Consider the following 17,993-nt stretch of genomic DNA (forward strand, 5'->3'; position numbering starts at 1 on the left):
AAGCGATGACGTATCCCTACGCCTGCTAGAAGGCAATGACGTATCCCTACGCCTCCGAGAAGGCCTTGGTGTCACCAAATCGAATTCTGATTGGTTGAAGCAACAGTATTATCGACGCTTGTTTAATGCAGCAGAGCTTGCAGAACTGATTGTGAAGGCCTTGGAGGCAGATTTCTGACCCTGGCAACAAATAATGGCTGAAATGTGATTGATTAAATGCTTCAATATGAAAACAATGAAAGGAAGCTAACAGACAATTTGGAATTATTTAATAATTATTCCTGGACAAAATAGAATTAACATCAGTCTGTGATTCAGATATTTCTTAGGCCAGCAGAGAAGGCCTTGAAGGCCCTGACGGCACACCACCGCATGACCTCATGGTCAACTTTATGACGCATACAAAACACTACCGCGTTTGTCCACTGGCGTCGCCAAAGTCACAGAAAACTGAAAGTTACTTGAACGTTTGGCCCAGATACCGCATCCCCCAAAACTACGGCCAGTGGACACTTTTGACCTGATTTTCCTTTCTCAAATAGATTTTTGACAAGATTGAATCAGTATAGGAGTATAAAAAAAGTCATGATAGCGGGACTGTCAACAAATTTCCATCCTGTGGGATGAACATAAGTAGAAGGTATAGCCTATTCATTTTTCAGCCTTGTGATTTATCAGTGTTGCTAATCACAAAGCATTTCTTCATAACTAATTCTGGATGACAACAAGCCTTCTGCCATTGAACCATCTGACAAAACTTCAAATGCAAGCGCGGATAAAAGACTGAGTTATTGCACCTCCGACACAGTTCCTGTATGTGTCGTTACACGTCGCCGCCGTATTCATTAAGTGGAGTATGCGCGGGAGATAAAGGCCGCCGAAATGTGGGATTTCCCCTGACTGTCAGGACTTGACTTCCCCGCTCTTTGAATGTGTGCGCAAGCTAATGCATGGCTGAGGGCGTCTATTTCTCCTTTTTTTTTAGTTACACAGCATATACGGTCATTGAAATATGGCTTTGATATGGACGCACTACTGATTTATGTCCTGACTTTTATCCTCGCTCGCCACCCCCGGGCACTTTTTCTAGCGGAGAGAGTTTTCAGGTGGAAAACACCTGCTTTAAATGATAGTCTGCACTTTAGCACCTGCGTGAAATGCTTGCCGTGTGGTCGATATGTTCGGTGGCATGATGACTTTGAATCTTGTACTGGGTTATTCCGCATTTTTAGCTCTGAGGGTTTTGAAAAATATGACTTCGGTTCTCTGGTTTTGTGGCATATATTGATCAATAGTTGAATGGAATGCCTTTATTGTCATGATACAAGTATAATGAGATTAAAACTATGAAAAGTTTGATGAGCTCGAGTTGCAGATCAATGTTTAGCTTAGTTGTCTGCATGCTTTGGTGCTATTGTTGAAGCACTGGGTTTGATTCCTGCTTGGAGCAAGTTGTTATGTTCTCAATTAAACTAAAGTCTTGCAAAATTAAATTGTTGGGTTAAAACTTCTCAAGAGGAAATCCAATTGACTGAAAATGTAGAGTTAAAACAACTTAAGGCAAGTCCAGTTTGCTTAAAATGTTGACTTCAAACTACTCTGTACTAAACGTGTCCTGTTAACTTAAAATGTTGAGTTCAAAGTACTTAATAGAGGTCTAGTTTAATGTACATCTCTAGGATACGCACATTTTTGTGTTTTAAACATTGTATTAGTTTTCCATCAATATCTGAAAATTCAAGTGAAAATGGTTGACCCCAAATTGCAGATTTAGCCTACTTTATTTTTATTTTATTTTTTTTAAATGTACTAAAGCAGGGGTGTCAGACTTGGGTTGGTTCGCGGACTACTTTAACGTCAACTTGATTTTACGTGGGCCGGACCATTTTAGATATAATATTTAGATTTTTTTAAATAAATGGATTAAAAGTACTGGATTAAAAGCCCTGAATATTCAGTTTTTTATAGATCTAAAACAATGTTTATTTTAGCTTTTTTATAACTTTTTTAGATTTTACAAAATGATTTTTGACCTAAAAACACAGAAAAAAATGGATTAAAAAATGACAATTATTGATTTAAAAGGGGTAAAATCAGGAAATGTAATATACATCTATACTCTTCATTTTAATTTCATCCTAAAACAGAAAGTCGGCACTCATGCTTTACTTTCCCGGGCCACACAAAATGATGCAGCGGGCCAGATTTCACCCAGGGCCACCACTTTGACACCCGTGTACTAAAGTTAGCTATTTCTCAGGCGTAGAAACTAGCTCTTAAGCTAGCAGTGACGGCTAACCGCTAGGACAAACAAGTCAATAATTATCAACAGAAAATATGCATAACATGGTTGTATCTGCTAAATTGTGAAATTCCATCCAGACTAACAGTTACAATTTTCCCCAAAATACGGAAACTAGAGCAAAAAAAAACTAAACAATCAGCGACCACCCTAGGAAAAAACCCCGCTAGTCTATTGTTTCCTGGCTATCTCGGCATAGCGTCAAAACGTAGCCGTGATCTGCGATGCGGGTGCCAGTGGCCTCGGATTCCTATAAGCTCCAAATTAAAGCAAGCACATCAAAGGCCACGCGAAAAGGCGACGTGACGGGCTAAAAGAGGAACGAAAATGAGCGATGGGGGCTAAAAGAAGAGTCTAATTGACGCAATCCCCAAAACGACACGGAACCTCATCCCAATCAATATGTGTGAGGAGTAGCAGTGTTGTTACAATGCTGCTGTGGAACTTATTAGCCCAAGATGAAAGCATCAAAGTGGCCGGCCAGATTAATTGACGTGTTTTAGAGCGTGGGCGAAAAAAATAAATAAAAAAATAATAAAAAAACCTGCCGTTGCTGATGCTTGCTTTTTTCGCAGACCACTTTTGAACGGAGCTCCGCTTTTAAAAAAAACACAAGTGATGACGACACTTGACTGACAGCTCAAAAGACTGTTTTCCGCAGCAGCCAAAGCAAATAAATTAATTACAATAACATCAGTGAAATCACTTGACAACATTCTGACAGCCGCTTGAACGCGCTCCCCGTTTGTCTAGACACGAGTACATCCCGTTCCATTTCATGTACGTTCAATCCCGCCCGAGTCTTCCGTCAGTATCCGGCGGGCTTTATTTTCGGAAGGAGACCGACCGCTCGGGATCACATGGTCTCGGCGGATGAGTGCTATTTATTCCGCTGGTCCGGTTGTTGGAAAATTAGGGGCGTTATCGCGTGGAGATATTCAAGTGCGATAGGTGAACGGGAAAGATGTGACATGATGCTGTCTCTTTAAGTCCCAAAGCTTTTCCGCGAGCGGCGAATATGAGATGAAGGGCCGAGTGGGGTATCGGGCGGGAGGAGAAGAGCGCTCGCTCGCACGTGTGTGTGCGTCTGCCTGATTGCATCGCCACACAAGCGTGCCTTCAAAGCGTTCCCCTCCCGGCCGCCCAGTTTGACCAGATAAGGGCCCCCCCAGTCCCCCCCCCCCACACTATGGTTCAGCTAGGGGACAGGAAGACACACAGAGGGGTCAGCGGTAGTGCCATCTGCGCCCAAATAATGCACGTCGACGAGCTAATGCGCTAGCTAGACCACAGGTGTCAAATCCGGCTCACCATTTTTGTGTGAGCGACGAAAGGGAAGATTTATAAACCCGGCGGATCGCTAGGTTTTGTTTGCCCCACCCCGGCCAGGCTAAAACAAATACAGTACATGCGAAGAAAGTTTAAAAAGTTATATTGATTTAACCACATTTTTAGGACACCTGGTGTTAAATCGGAAGGCGGAATGACGATTTATAGTCGATATCTAAAAAATACGGTCCTAGTGTTTTGCGCTAAATTCGGAATTTGTATTTTTGCTAGAATGTTATTTTGAGATATTGGCTATTTGTAGCTGTCAAAAAAAATTAAATAAATAAATGGACTGGCTTCTCCACCAATTTTGTTATACGCAGCTGTGTATGATGACAATAAAGGCTTTTGATTTGATTTGATATCATCAGCATTTGCATAATTGAGGAAATTTAGTTTTTTAGTAAAAACATATATTTCTTTTTTTTTTTTAATCACTCAATCACTCATCACTCCAGAAGTCATAGAATATGTATAGCCCTCTCATTTTTAAATTAAATTTAAAACAAATAAAAGCAGAATACGACAAATATTTGACACCTATTTATACATACTCGCCTTTTCCGGATAAAAAGCTGGACCGCATCAGATACATGCAAACATAAAAACAGTATAAACGCAAAGTTAAACATGCAGATGTAAGTGTTCTCTAAAACCGTATAAAAAAACTCCCTCCTGAGTTTGTCTAAAAGAGGCATTTTCCATTTTCAACCTGAGGGATTTCGTTTGTAGACGAGCCATCGGCTAGCGACCGCAACGTGTCAAATACATGTGCGGTTTTTGCCAATGCGAAGAAGGAATTCTTCCCTTGCCAAGACAACAAAGGAGCGAGCTGGATACAGGCACCGTGCTGTGTCATGTAACCAAATAACAAAGTGATGAGTCAGTTCCAGGGCAAACATGAGCCGCGGTTAGAGTCTACAGTGAGTGAAACTTCCATGTGGGGGCTTGTCATCAAGCCAAAGAAAACAGAATCAGCTTAGTTGAAGAGAGAGGGGAGGGAACTTCCACAATAGCGGGCCTAATACCTTCTCAAACAAACCCGAGATGGATCCTCCTCAGACAATAGTGCGAGGACCGAGTCCAACCACGTGGCTAGGGCTGACGCGTCATCTTTCTGGGTGAGGCTTTTCCCAGTAATCATACAATGGCGCACTTTCTTTGAGCTGATGGGAAACAAATGGGTAGAGCGTGCCCACTCAGATTTGAGGAACTCCCTAATCCCGACGAGAAACGAGTTCACCTCAGGAAGCCTCTAACTTGCGTGATGATGATAATGATAAAGAAGGTTAGAAGTTCCCGATCTGTCTTCTGACATGTGAAAAGCCACAAAGCGAGATTCGTCGACATGGTATCAATGTAACGGAGACTAGGAGAGGAAATGAATCAAAGGGAAGAACCTGGGAGACCCAATGGAGAACTGAACGGAACAATGGGGCCGTTTCAATCCGGCACCGTGACGATGAAAAGAAAGGACGAATGAAGGTGAGGTGTCAGAGCAGCTTTCAGTAGGACCATCCTGAGAGACCATTCAAGCCAAATCAGGAACAGATTAGAACAGAAAAACTCGTAAGGGTTGTTGGCAACCAACTGAGGACGGCGCAGGCCAGACTTTAAAGATATCATGATAGTGTCACTTTAATCTCTTACAGAGTACTCCAAAATCTGTTATTGAGACAGCACAAATATCATAAATATTGAGATTGTGCATTTAAAAACCTCACCATTCCATAGGGTCATTATTCTCTGTTCTATACACAACACGTATGAACCAGTTTCCTGATACGGCTAAATGGAAACTGTGATTTACCATATTTCGCTGTTTAATATACCCCCCCCCCATTTAATACACCCGGGTATATTAAACGGCAGGGGTATATTAAATGGCGCACAAACGGGAAGGTATGATCCACTACACACTCTTTATGCCGTGACGGGGTGCATCAACATTTTGCAGACTAAAACGACTTACTGCTCAGGTTAAAACTACTTACTGCTGAATAAAGTCTGACTTGAAATTTTAAGGAACTTAGGTATCTATAATGATGCCCCCATGAACACCATACAAATCTTGCCAAAAAAGCGGAGTTGCCGTTTAATATACCCGGGTATATTAAACGGCAGGGGTATATTAAATGGCGCACAAACAGGAGGCTCCAAAAAGCAAAAATCATTTAATATACCCATGTATATTAAGTGGCAAAATACGGTAGGCTTTTCTGTCCCATTTCACCATTGCTAACAGGGAGACCATCCCAGGCGGTCTTTCTCCGGCCAATCCGCCCGTGGGAAACAAGAAAGCCTCGCCCTGACCCCTCTCTCTAGCCGTTCAAATTTTCCGGTTCAAGATACTCACTTTGCAGTGCACGAAGCGCAACGATGGCGCTGGTATCTCTTCTGGCAATCTGTTTTATTAAATTTGTTTGTGTTTTCTGGGAGCTTCTGAGAAACGCGTGTTTATAACTGGAATGGATGTGTATGCGCTACTGCAGTTGGGTCAATCGAGCTACACATGCAGAATAAACTAATAAACTCCTTCAAAACACCTACCACAATAGTTTTGTTTTTCAATTTAGCGAGTCGTGTATTTTTGCTGTTTTGGCCTGTCATGAGTCTGTTTAAATTTTGGCAAAAATGTGCTTTAGGCAGTCAAAGGGTTAAGCAAAACAGCCGTCTTGGGATCCAACTCACCAGCAGACAGTCTAATACAAGGGTGTCAGACTCGGGTTGGTTCACGGGCCGCTTTAACGTCAACTTGATTTCACGTGGGCCATTTTAGATATAATATTTAGATTATTTTTTTTATAAATGGATTAAAAGAACTGGATTAAAAGCCCTGAATATTCAGTTTTTTATAGATCTAAAACAATGTTTATTTTAGCTTTTTTTAAATATATTTTTAGATTTTACAAAATGATTTTTGATTTAAAAACACAGAAAAAATGGATTAAAAAATTACAATTATTGATTTAAAAGGGGGGGAAACCAGGAAATTTTATATACATCTATACTCTTCATTTTAATTTGATCCTAAAACAGAAAGTCGGCACTCATGATTTACTTTCCCGGACACACAAAATGATGCGGGGGACCAGATTTGGCCCCCGGGCCGCCACTTTGACACGTGGTCTAATATTTCTTTCATGATGTTTTCTAGTTGTGCATTGTTTGTTGAGATATAGTAACACTCTGCAAATACAGTCTTGAAATAGAGGTAAGAGCATTTGACACGCAACGATGTAAGCGCTAAAACTGTTCTTCGGCGGGGGCATTTTAAAAAGATAAGGCCGGCGAGCTAATACTGCCGTAATCCATTTTTTTTTCAACCCCCACTTTGGCGGCTTCCCGGCGCTTCTGTTGCATATCTGTGACAGATTAGAGCAGATTGCGCAGAATTACCTCGACCAGACATGGCCGCTACACGCTGGCCGTGGACACCCCCACTTAAAAGAACGGCGAGGGGTGCATTTGAATTTCAAATGGGGAGAGACGAACATATTGACAGAGTTGGAATGTGTGATAGGTCTAAAAGTATAGGCTTTATTATGCCACAAGGGGGTTAACCTGCTAATCCTTGGGGATGTTTAAGTAAAGTGAATATAGGTCAGTCCTTGTTTTCGTTGCTATCTGCCTTTGATTGCGGGATTTAAAAAAAAAAAAGTGCCGACATCCTTCTGCTAATGATCGCTTCTTTATGAATAAGTAAATAAACGGGCAAGGCTCTACAGCCAAATATCAGAGCGAGAGAAATCATTACTGTATGTCTTTGTTCTGTGATGCAAACTGGCTCTAATTTAGCGCTGTCTACTGGTCGCTCGTGGTATGACGCTTTGGAAGATGGGCGGGGGGGCGAGTGGGAAGCATTGCGTGAAGCGGGGTTTAATCTCAAGACTCGATGCGAGCGTGAGATAAAGCCAACGTGACGGCTTGCCACTCTCAAATGCTGCTTTTGATCATTTTTCAAGGGAAACTTTGCCGCATTTGAAATTAATTTAAAAGGACAGAAACTTTGGCGGTAACTTTTAGCCAGTTGATCAGATCTGGGGAGGAAATTTGATGCACATCCGTTCGACGAGACTTAGAATAATCAGCGAGGGCCTTTATAATGAATTGATACGCAGAACTTCACACAACAGATTGGTCATGAAATAAAGTACGTTTGATGACCCACCAAATACTGTCACTGTCATATTGTATATCAGTTTTACGTATTTAACGTATTTTCTGGCATTTGTCCCTAAAAAAGAATCGAGGGTACGGCATATACGCGGACAAATTAGATTTGACATGCACGAAATTGCAAGGTGGCAAGGACGAAACGCCATAACCCACGTGTGTCAAAGTGGCGGCCCGGGGGCCAAATCTGGCCCGCCGCATCATTTTGTGTGGCCCGGGAAAGTAAATCATGAGTGCCGACTTTGTGTTTTAGGATCAAATTAAAATGAAGAGGATAGATGTATATTAAATTTCCTGATTTTCCCCCTTTTAAATCAATAATTGTCATTTTTTAATCGTTTTTCAGTTTTTAGTTCAAAAATCATTTTGTAAAATCTAAAAATATATAAAAAAGCTCAAATAAACATTGTTTTAGATCTATAAAGACTGAATATTCAGGGATTTTAATTCAATTCTTTTAATCCCTTTACAAAAAAAATCTAAATATTATATCTAAAATGGTCCGGCCCACGTAAAATCAAGTTGACGTTAAGCGGCCCGCGAATCAACCGGAGTCTGACACCCTTGCCATAACCCAAGACAAATTTATTTTGATGTCTATGAATGAGATTCAAGAAAGAAATGACTGTCAAACATTTTTCCCCAATTTTCATCATGCAAACATCTTTTGCTTCGGCTCACATCTCCAAAACATACACACGTCAACTAAAATCTAATTTTCTGTTGACTGCCTGTCGTCTAAGATTTATACTATGCAGTTAACCTGTTCTGAAATGATTTAGTGGTGCAAAAAAAGCCCCTACAGACTCTTTCATTTACACGTGAATGCCTGGGAGGTGAGGTGTGTGTATATATATGTGTGTGTGTTTGTGTGTGTGTGTCTATGTGTAGGCTGGAGCAGGTGTACAAGAGAGGAAGGGAGGGTGTATTTGTGCGTGCTAGCGGGGGTAAGGTGGGGTCGCAGACTGGGACCCCACCTGGGCTCACTCACAACAAGCGGGGGGACCCGGCTGGGGGGGATGCGGACGCTACGTAAGGCGGACTACAAAGAGTCCGAGGTCCACGGACGGCATAACAGCGCCAAAGTCCCATTGTTCTGTCGCCGTTTCATCTGTCCTCCTCCTCTCCAAATATTTGGAGGAAGGCTCTGAATAACATGCTGGTGCTGAGACTATTTCACCGTGTATATTGTTGAAAGGAACTCTGGCAGTCGCGGGTTTTGGCTCTTCAAAGACATTGGCTTTGTTTCGTTTGGGTTTTGTTTGCTCCTGTACTGGATTGTGTTCTGGGATTTCGCGGATATCTTATTGTTCCAGGATTGGAGATTGTTGGACAGCCCCAGCGCCCGCTGGCTCGTTTATTTGGATGGCGTCACGTGACTCGATTGTAATTGCGGCGAGGTGGCCGAAACGAGGCCGGGATGAGAACGCCCGGTTTTCCCGGTGTTTGTCAAAGGGGTTTTGGAGGCTGATATCGGTACGGACTGTCTTAAATGGCGATTGATTTAAAGGCTCACGCTTGGAATTCTGGAATAAAGTGAGGCGGTGATGCTCAATTCTTCGGCTGGGATAGATTTTCGATATGTCTGCAAAAATGAGAAATTAGGTGACAGTTTTTATCCCTGATATGGCAAAATCTCAGGTAAATATGGCTATCAGGACTCTGGTGGGAAACAAATCATTTCCCATTGGATGTCCTGATTTGTGTTAAATAAACACATAACGGTACATTGCCTTAAGGCTCATTTTCCGTTTGACCAATTACGAATCAGGAAACTGAAGATTTACTCCTCGTTTTTTTGCTGACTAAATAGACTGGATTTTCGTCTTAATTTTTCTGAAACGAAAAGAATAAAATAGTCCGTAATATACACGAACACGCCGTTAATCATCTCATCCGAGTGGGGGATGAGCGCGAGTCTCTGGATTTGGGCGTCATGTTCCAGGACCGTTTGATGGCCCTTTCCTGGGGATCCCAACTGGGATGGGGGCCCTGGGGGTGCCCTGCAGCACGGCCCCCTTTGCCCGGGTCTGAGTGACAGCTCTAATGAAGCCTGCCATCACAGGGTGAGGGACCACTCAGGAGCAGGCGAGGCGGGAACTTCAATCGGCTTACGTGACGTCCGAGGAGTTTTGATTTCTCGGCGCTGGTGGGGTGGGGTTTGGGGGGGGCTTGTGGAAAAAAAAGGGGGACGGGGGAGCATCAATCTGCCTTTGAATACTTCTCCATTTACCGCGTGTCACTTCTCGGTGCTGCGGAGAAGACAGACACTGGTGGAGGGGAGTGGCTGTGAATTTTTCATAAGCAAAAAGAAGAAAAAAGCAGTAAGATCCCACTCCTGAGGGAGTGCATCAAATGAACGCAGAGTTTGTCAAGTGAGACGGCTCTGGCATTTCGATAACAATTAGAGTTGTTTGTCAAGCAAACTTTGGGAGGGATCAAGTAGCGCTATGTTCAGCTGTTTATCTCCTTCCGACTTAAATGCACAGGTCCTCCAACTACGATGTTTCGACACCCATGCTTGTCCGTCATTTACCGTAGTTTCTGCTTAGCTAGCGGATTACGCTTGTTTTCGCCTTTTTTGCTCTACTATTTGGACATTATGGCCTTAAAGAAGTACGCTGGGTCTTCTGGGTTCCACCCTGGAAACGAAGCTTAATGTCTTAAAAAGAAGAGACACCGACGCACACACCTTATATTGCCAAGATTCAAAGTCAAACCATTTCTGGTATAAATAAGGACACTAATGTAACAAATTGAGTGCTGTTTTTTCTGGACTGTCCCTAAATGCATCGCATGTCTGCTTGGAGTAAGAGATGGAGGAAGGACGCAGAAGTTTCTACAGACCAAGTTGGTCTGTTAGCCACTCACATACAAGCAAATGCGATAAGTACGATAAGTAATTATTGCATCAAATTCTTGAAAGGCCTTGCCGAGAGCTTTAATGCTAACGGGCTGTAGTAATCCAGTTATGCGATTATTGACAACGCGACCAAAAGATCCAGATCTAAATTTACCAATGCGTATTTTTGCAAAACTTGCAAAGTACATTGCGAGTGAACTCCATCAACTTAAAGTTGGAGATACTCAAAGCCAGTTCTTGAGAATGCTACATTCTTGGCTTCATTTGCTTGACTGCAATTAGCGCTCCCTGAACAAATGAGCGCTAACCCGCGCACAAGATCGCAGCGGCGCCTCCGTTGGCGGAACGTTGAAGAGCGGCCGAACCTCAGAAGGCTCTTTGCCACTTTGTTCTATTATTCACTATCTCTGGCTTCAGAACTCTCCGGCATCTCCACGGGGCTGCAGTCAAGATCCTGACGGGAAGACTCGTTTGCCGCCCGGAGCCTGTTTACGCCGCGGCCCGGCTAGTAGCGAGCAGCAGCCTACGCGCTTGGTTTCTACGCGCGTCACCAACTGCATCAAATATAAATCAAAAACAGCCATTTGTTAATGGCGTGTTCTAAGGCGTGTTTTTGGAAAGTTGACTACATGAGCGCCGGCAAATGCTGTTTTGTGCTCAGACCGAGCTTTACGTCACCAAAAGTTGAAGTCCGCCTACACTAAATGACTTTCTGTCCACCTAACGCACATGTGTCAAAGTGGCGGGCCGGGGGCAAAATCTGGCCCACTGCATCATTTTGTGTGGCCCGGGCAAGTAAATCATGAGTGCCGACTTTCTGTTTTAGGATGAAATTAAAATGAAGAGTATAGATGTATATTAAATTTCCTGATTTTCCCCCTTTTAAATCAATAATTGTCATTTTTTAATCCCCCTTTTTCTCTGTTTTTAGTTCAAAAATCATTTTGTAAAATCTAAAAATATATAAAAAAGCTAAAATAAATATTGTTTTAGATCTATAAAAAACTGAATATTCAGGCCCTTTAATCCAGTTCATTTATTCCATATTTATAAAAAAATCTAAATATTATATCTAAAATAGTCCGGCCCACATGAAATCAAGTTGACGCAGTTGCGTTGAGGGAAAATTTGATGCGATATTCAGTTTTTTATAGATCTAAAACAATGTTTATTTTAGCTTTTTTATATATTTTTTTAGATTTTACAAAATGATTTATGAACTAAAAACACAGAAAAAAATGGATTAAAAAATGACAATTATTGATTTAAAAGGGGGAAAATCAGGAAATTGAATATACATCTATACTCTTCATTTTAATTTGATCCTAAAACAGAAAGTCGGCACTCATGATTGACTTTCCCGGGACGCACAAAATGATGCGGCGGGCCAGATTTGGCCCCCGGGCCGCCACTTTGAGATGTTCTATAATTGATTGTTTTTCTCCTTGTGCCCTGCCACTCATTGACCGCCTGGCGCCCGTAGTTAACTGGGATAAGTCTCGAGCATCGCCACAACCCTCCTGAGGAAAAAAAAAACATACGTCCTGAACGCGGCAAACGGCTCCGAAAAACAAACGACTCCGCCTGGCTTTTTGTCGTCGGAATTCGCCCCGGCTGTCCGTCGGCCGTCGCCGGCGTGCCGCACCCCGAATGCTCATTTGTACCCGCGTAAATAGCCGTTTCAAAGATAAAAGCAAACATGTTTGTTTTTTTGTTTGTGTTTTTTTAAAGCTCTGCTCGACTCCCCAAAGGCATTTAGAGCACTTTGGTAATAAGGCGAAGGGTTTAGTCGAAGCGGGGAAGAGCAGAGGACTCTTTGATGTACTCTTAGATGAAGCGAAGTCTACAGCGATGTCTACAAAAATACACGCCGCTCGACTAGACGGGGCTCCTCTCAGCTGGCACGGCCGTCCTCCCCGCTCCCAAAGCACCATGAAAGACGACGGCGGGAGGGCTTGTACGGACCTTGTCGACAGCCTTGCATAAACATCCCCCGCATACATTCACACGCGGAAATGGCGACTGGGGACAGTGATTTTTTTTTCACGTCAGAAATTTTCCCTCAACGCAACTGCGACTAAACTTTGGGAAATTTTGCGCTTTGATATACCGTTCGCCTTTAAAGAGATTCAGAGAGACGGGGGGAGAAAGTCTGGCTGAGTTTGACTGAAGTTGGTAGAAAGTTGTTTTCGTGATTTTATTTGTAGCGGTGGATTTGCCATTTTTAGGTTTTGGGTGTTATAAAATAAGCGTAGAAAATATTGGTATGAAATTGGGAATGGGCTACACAGTGAAGTGTTGGATTTATGGAATATTAGAAATTGCAGCTATTTTGTGTGGTATGTGTACATTGACATTGTTTCTTGCTAAAATTTTAAGAATTTTTTGTCGTCCATTGACAGTAGCTTGAGGACAGGATCATTAAATATTGTCTGTTTTTCTTTCCTCTTTTTTTCGAAATTTAAATATTATTAAATGTGGAAAAAAATGTTGTTGTTTTTTCATTAAAAAATTGAATAAATAAGACTACTATTTTTCCTGTGCTTGTCACTCGAAAAACTGAAGTCTCTTTAAAAATTAATAAAATCAAAAACAATTCCTATATATGCTTATTAATATAAAAATAGAACAATTGATTGTTAATTTAATTACCATATTCACATGTTTTTCATTAAAATATTATATTCACGTATTTATAAAATTAAAAAGACGGGTGAAAGGAAATAAACACATTTTTAATTACGAAAATATTGACTGTGTTCCTAGTTTTAATGAAATATTTACCTTTCTCGCCTGTTTTTCCACTATTTTTTCACTTACAAAAACAAAATACAAGAATACAAGAGAATTTTTGCTACTAGGAACCCTAGAACTGGATTTTGAGCATGAGTAGGTCAGAAAAACCCCTTAAATGTTTCATCGACTTTCAAAATAGTTATCAATTGGTTGTCTAATGAATTATGCCAAGTATTCCAGTCCATTTTGAGTGGGAGGGAATGATCGCATCTGAACGTCTGTCAGCAAATGAGTTAAACAAAGGGGAAGTTGTAGAGAAAATGTTGGTTTTATTCTGCCTTTCAAAGGCTTCCTTTTTCTGAGTGTTCCCAAAATATTTGAATCATTAAATGTAAACAAAGCGTTGGTTTCTGCAGATTTTGAGGAAATGCTGCCCTCCACTGGCCAGGCTAGGCTATGCTTCGCAACTAGCAATTATAACAGGACTTTTCAAGTATAGTATTTGGATATATTATAAGATCTGTGGATTTAAATAATGACATTTCCGGTAATGGGGACACCCCAAAACCCCCACCACATCATTGTCACGGTTTCTGTGACTTCCCTACATGAAGTATGATTGTTTTCAAAAAGTTGAACACATTGCAGTCTTCCCTCTCGCTATTTATTTATTTATTATTATTACGCAACTTTTATTTACAAAGAACGCTAATCATCTTCCCAAACTTTTTCAAAGCTTTGACTCGAGCACCCATTTGTTTTCTGATGATATCTCCGACTTGCACAATTCAAACAGATGCTCAATTATCTCTGGTGTGAATTATGGATTAAATATGAATAAATAATACCAAAGAGACTCGTGGGAGAATCGGCACGGTCAATTAGGAGCGAAACCGAGGCGAGCGGCTCAGCGACTGATCGCGCACGCGTTGCATCGTTATCAGCGAGCGTCTTGTCGGACACCATCAGCTAAACGCCGCCCTCCAACGCCACTTCAAACGAACGGCGTTCTCGCATGCGTCCATTCATCGTTTGGATACTTCTGCTCAACTTACACATGCCAAACAAGTGCTAAATTAAATTTTTGGTGGGCCACAGTATGTCTACAAAATAGAGCTGCCCGGATCACCAAAAATTAGCAACAATTAATTACATCGTTATCAAATGAATGGACATCCACTTTGAAAGTTGTGGACCAAAAATTGTCCATATTGCCTTTTTTGAGTGTCTTAACTCTTTCACTGCCATTGGCAATTATATGCATCAAATCCACTTACAGTTTAAAGGCTATCTTTGACCATGATAGATGTCCAATCCAGTTTGACTGGGGAATCTGGCAGCGATAACCATTTATTCATGTGAATAATTATCTATGTTGACTACTAATGTATTATGCCGACTACTACTTATCTATTATGTTGACTACTTAGCTATTACTTATTTATTGATTTTTATTTTTTTATTCTTATTTATTGATTTTTTTAAAAATATTCTTAATTATTTTCTTTGTTTTTTATTCTTATATATTGATTTTTTTTATTCTTATTTATTTTTCAATATTTTTATTCCTATTTATTTCTTTTTCATCTTTTTATTCTTATTTATTTATATTTTATTTTTATTATTATCATTTATTGATTATTTATCTGTTCATTTGTTTGTTTGTTGATGTTATTTGTGCGCTTCCCTACTTATTTATGTTGACTACTTATTTGTATTACTTATTTATTGTTTTTATTTATTTGTGTTTCTTTGGTGTTATTTGTGGTGAAACTTTAAATCTCATTGTACTTGTATAATGACAATAAAAGCATTCATTTCAAAATACATATACACACAGACACACACATCGTACAGATATATGAAAACATGTAATTGTTCTTTCACTCTGACGTGACATTACTTTTTAGTACTAACCTATGAACACAAGGGGGCAGCATAACCAAAAATTCAGTTGGCCAGACTACTACTAAAATGCATGTTCTCTCAAGCAATCAAGGCAAAATCACTAACCCAGCAGAAAAAAAATTGGACTCAAGGCCAGAGCAACTACATCAGTCTTCTGCTGACATTAACTCCCCACATAAATGCTCTCAGTAAGTAAAGTGCACAATAGGAGCGCGACCAACGGCGCCTTGCTCATGTCTCATGGCCAATGTGGAGAATAAATCTCACATCCTGTCTGAAATTCAATAAAATGCAGGAGCCAGCTGCTTGTGGCGCTCATACTAATCAGATGCTATTTTTTTCTCTGTTCAGGCATGACATACAGTCATTTATCCATAAAAATGAAGACAGTTCAGCTCTGTGGAAGAAGAAAAAAGGGGAAAGTCTAACCTTGCCTGCCACGGCGTATCGATCGCATTCAGCCTTTACCCAGACTTCTCCGAGGGAGTATTGATGACTCGGCAGTCTGGCTTCCTGGTTGTGCTTCTTTAGATCTGTACGGTCACAGGCAAGAGGAGTGAGACTCATAATCAGGCATTACCAAACTGTAATGCACAATCGGGCAGATGGATTTGTTTCGACAGCGTGACCGTTTCCTCGCCATTCAGGCCGCCGCTGCTTATTACAACGTCTGCTATTTGGTGACAGGGCGCTCCAGTGTGTGTGACATTAACAAATTACACGCCGTCCGCCAACTGCACACCCGAAGGCCTATTGATTAAAGTAGCGTGAAGAAGTCTTGGAAGGTTAGTGAGGGCAAAGAAAGAAAGGAGAAACAAACTCCAACCGTAACTCAAACTGAGGTACTTCATTCTGTGCTCATTAATCTGCAAGTGTTGGAGATGAAAATTCATTTGTAAATGGTGCAATAAAAAGGTCAAACTAGATGAAATAGTGTGTCTGATTCAGAACATATGTCATATTTGCAAATAAAAAAACCTGTGGAAAATATCATTTGTTTATGATGAGTTATTTAATTTTAATTAACCCTTTAATAGTCAGTGTTTTGGGAGTAACCCCATTATGTTGGGTTATGTAAACAAGTACAAATTACTGCTGTGTGATAATCCATTTTTAAGTATTTACTCAAAAATTATAAAATAACTATGAGAGCTTTTTACCCACACTTTAATTTTTTATTAAATTGGCCTGCACAAATCCTATACAGTCCAAAAATGGAAGCCACGTATTCTGCATCCACTGTGTGTTATTTAGTAGTTTTTTCTCGATCCATCCTGAAGAATATGACATATTTTACTCCTTCATTTATGGTAGCTGTTTCATTTTGCTATAGTACCACAGTAGGATTAAAACTATTGTTCTCAACTCAATCACAATGAACAAAAGGTCTTTTGTTTGAGTTTCTGCTTTAAGGTGTGGTCCAGGTGATAAGTGGTCCCAGGTGATGAGTGGTCCAGATGAAATCAGAGACAAAGGGATCCCCGCGGAGAGGGCGATGGTCCAGATGATACCAGAAACAAAGAAATTCCTGCGGAGGGAGCGACCAAGCCAGACGTGGATTCGCGGACAAGCAGATCTCAGGGGAGGACACCCCTCCAGAATCGTCGTGGGACAGTCCGAATATCATTAGAATCAGCGAATGAATATTCATTTTTGTTTAACTATAACTGTGCAAACGCGGGTGTGGACCGTTGTCTTTTCATCCTCCACTGTGCATTACGACGCGCAGCTGGTTTACTATTATTTGGGAGGGGGCCCGGAGCTCTGTAAGGATCAATTTCTGGAATAAACCATCTGTGGAGTAACTCGCAAACCCTGGTTTCTTCCTTCGATGCTGAACGCGCACATTTGTTAGATAAGATCAGACTGAGTTAAGGAATTAGGGATAGGTGTTAAAACTGTGAATCTAACAATTTTGGTGACCCCGACGTGCGTCGAGGGAGGTCGGTTAATGGTTAATGCCGGAGTCAGGGATTCCGAGGAGTGATATTTATTAGGAAAAGGAAAAACGTTTGGAAACGTGACACGTCGCGGACGTGGGATTAAGGAAGGGGAACCCCGCCGAAGTCGCGGACTTCGAAGCACGTCGTGAACGTGATATTTATAAGAGTGGTCTGGATTTGAGACACTCGGCATCTTTCTATGGAGACTTCTCTGACGGGCGCCTGAAATCTAAAAGGTAAGCGGAATGCCTGTTACTTAACTGTCAAAATTCTGCTATTGGATTTTTAAATTATGGAGAAGTCACAGTAGAAACGTGTTCTAGGGATTTTTTTAAAAAATTCCGAAAGGTTGTATGCATAAGACCTGTTACTTAACCGTACGAAAATTGTGCAAACTTATTTTTTAGAGTAGAAGGGATTTTTAAGATTCCGAAAGGTTGTATGCATAAGACCTGTTACTTAACCGTACGAAAATTGTGCAAACTTATTTTTTAGAGTAGAAGGGATTTTTAAGATTCCAAAAGGTTGTATGCATAAGACCTGTTACTTAACCGTACGAAAATTGTGCAAACTTATTTTTTAGAGTAGAAGTCACAGTAGAAATGTGATTCATATAACACGAGTATTTGTTCAGGGACATTTCCGTGATTATATATCTGGAATCAGTGATTGGGGATTCCAGAACGGTCGTTTTGAGATAAAGGGAAACGTTCGTATGAAAACAAGGGAATAAGGT

The 17,993-nt window shown here is 41.0% G+C and overlaps 1 protein-coding gene across 1 annotated transcript in view; it reads right to left on the reverse strand.

Moving 5' to 3' along the window:
- The window catches only part of lef1 (lymphoid enhancer-binding factor 1), a 93,666-nt gene that overhangs the window by 69,143 nt on the left and 6,530 nt on the right, over positions 1-17,993 (reverse strand). Inside the window, exon 3 of the mRNA XM_077604347.1 lies at positions 15,744-15,847. The gene's annotated coding sequence lies outside the window, so the exon portion shown is untranslated. The remainder of the gene's footprint in view (positions 1-15,743; positions 15,848-17,993) is intronic.

The sequence above is a fragment of the Stigmatopora argus genome, chromosome 7, assembly GCF_051989625.1.
Source record: "Stigmatopora argus isolate UIUO_Sarg chromosome 7, RoL_Sarg_1.0, whole genome shotgun sequence".
NCBI classification, from domain to species: domain Eukaryota; kingdom Metazoa; phylum Chordata; class Actinopteri; order Syngnathiformes; family Syngnathidae; genus Stigmatopora; species Stigmatopora argus.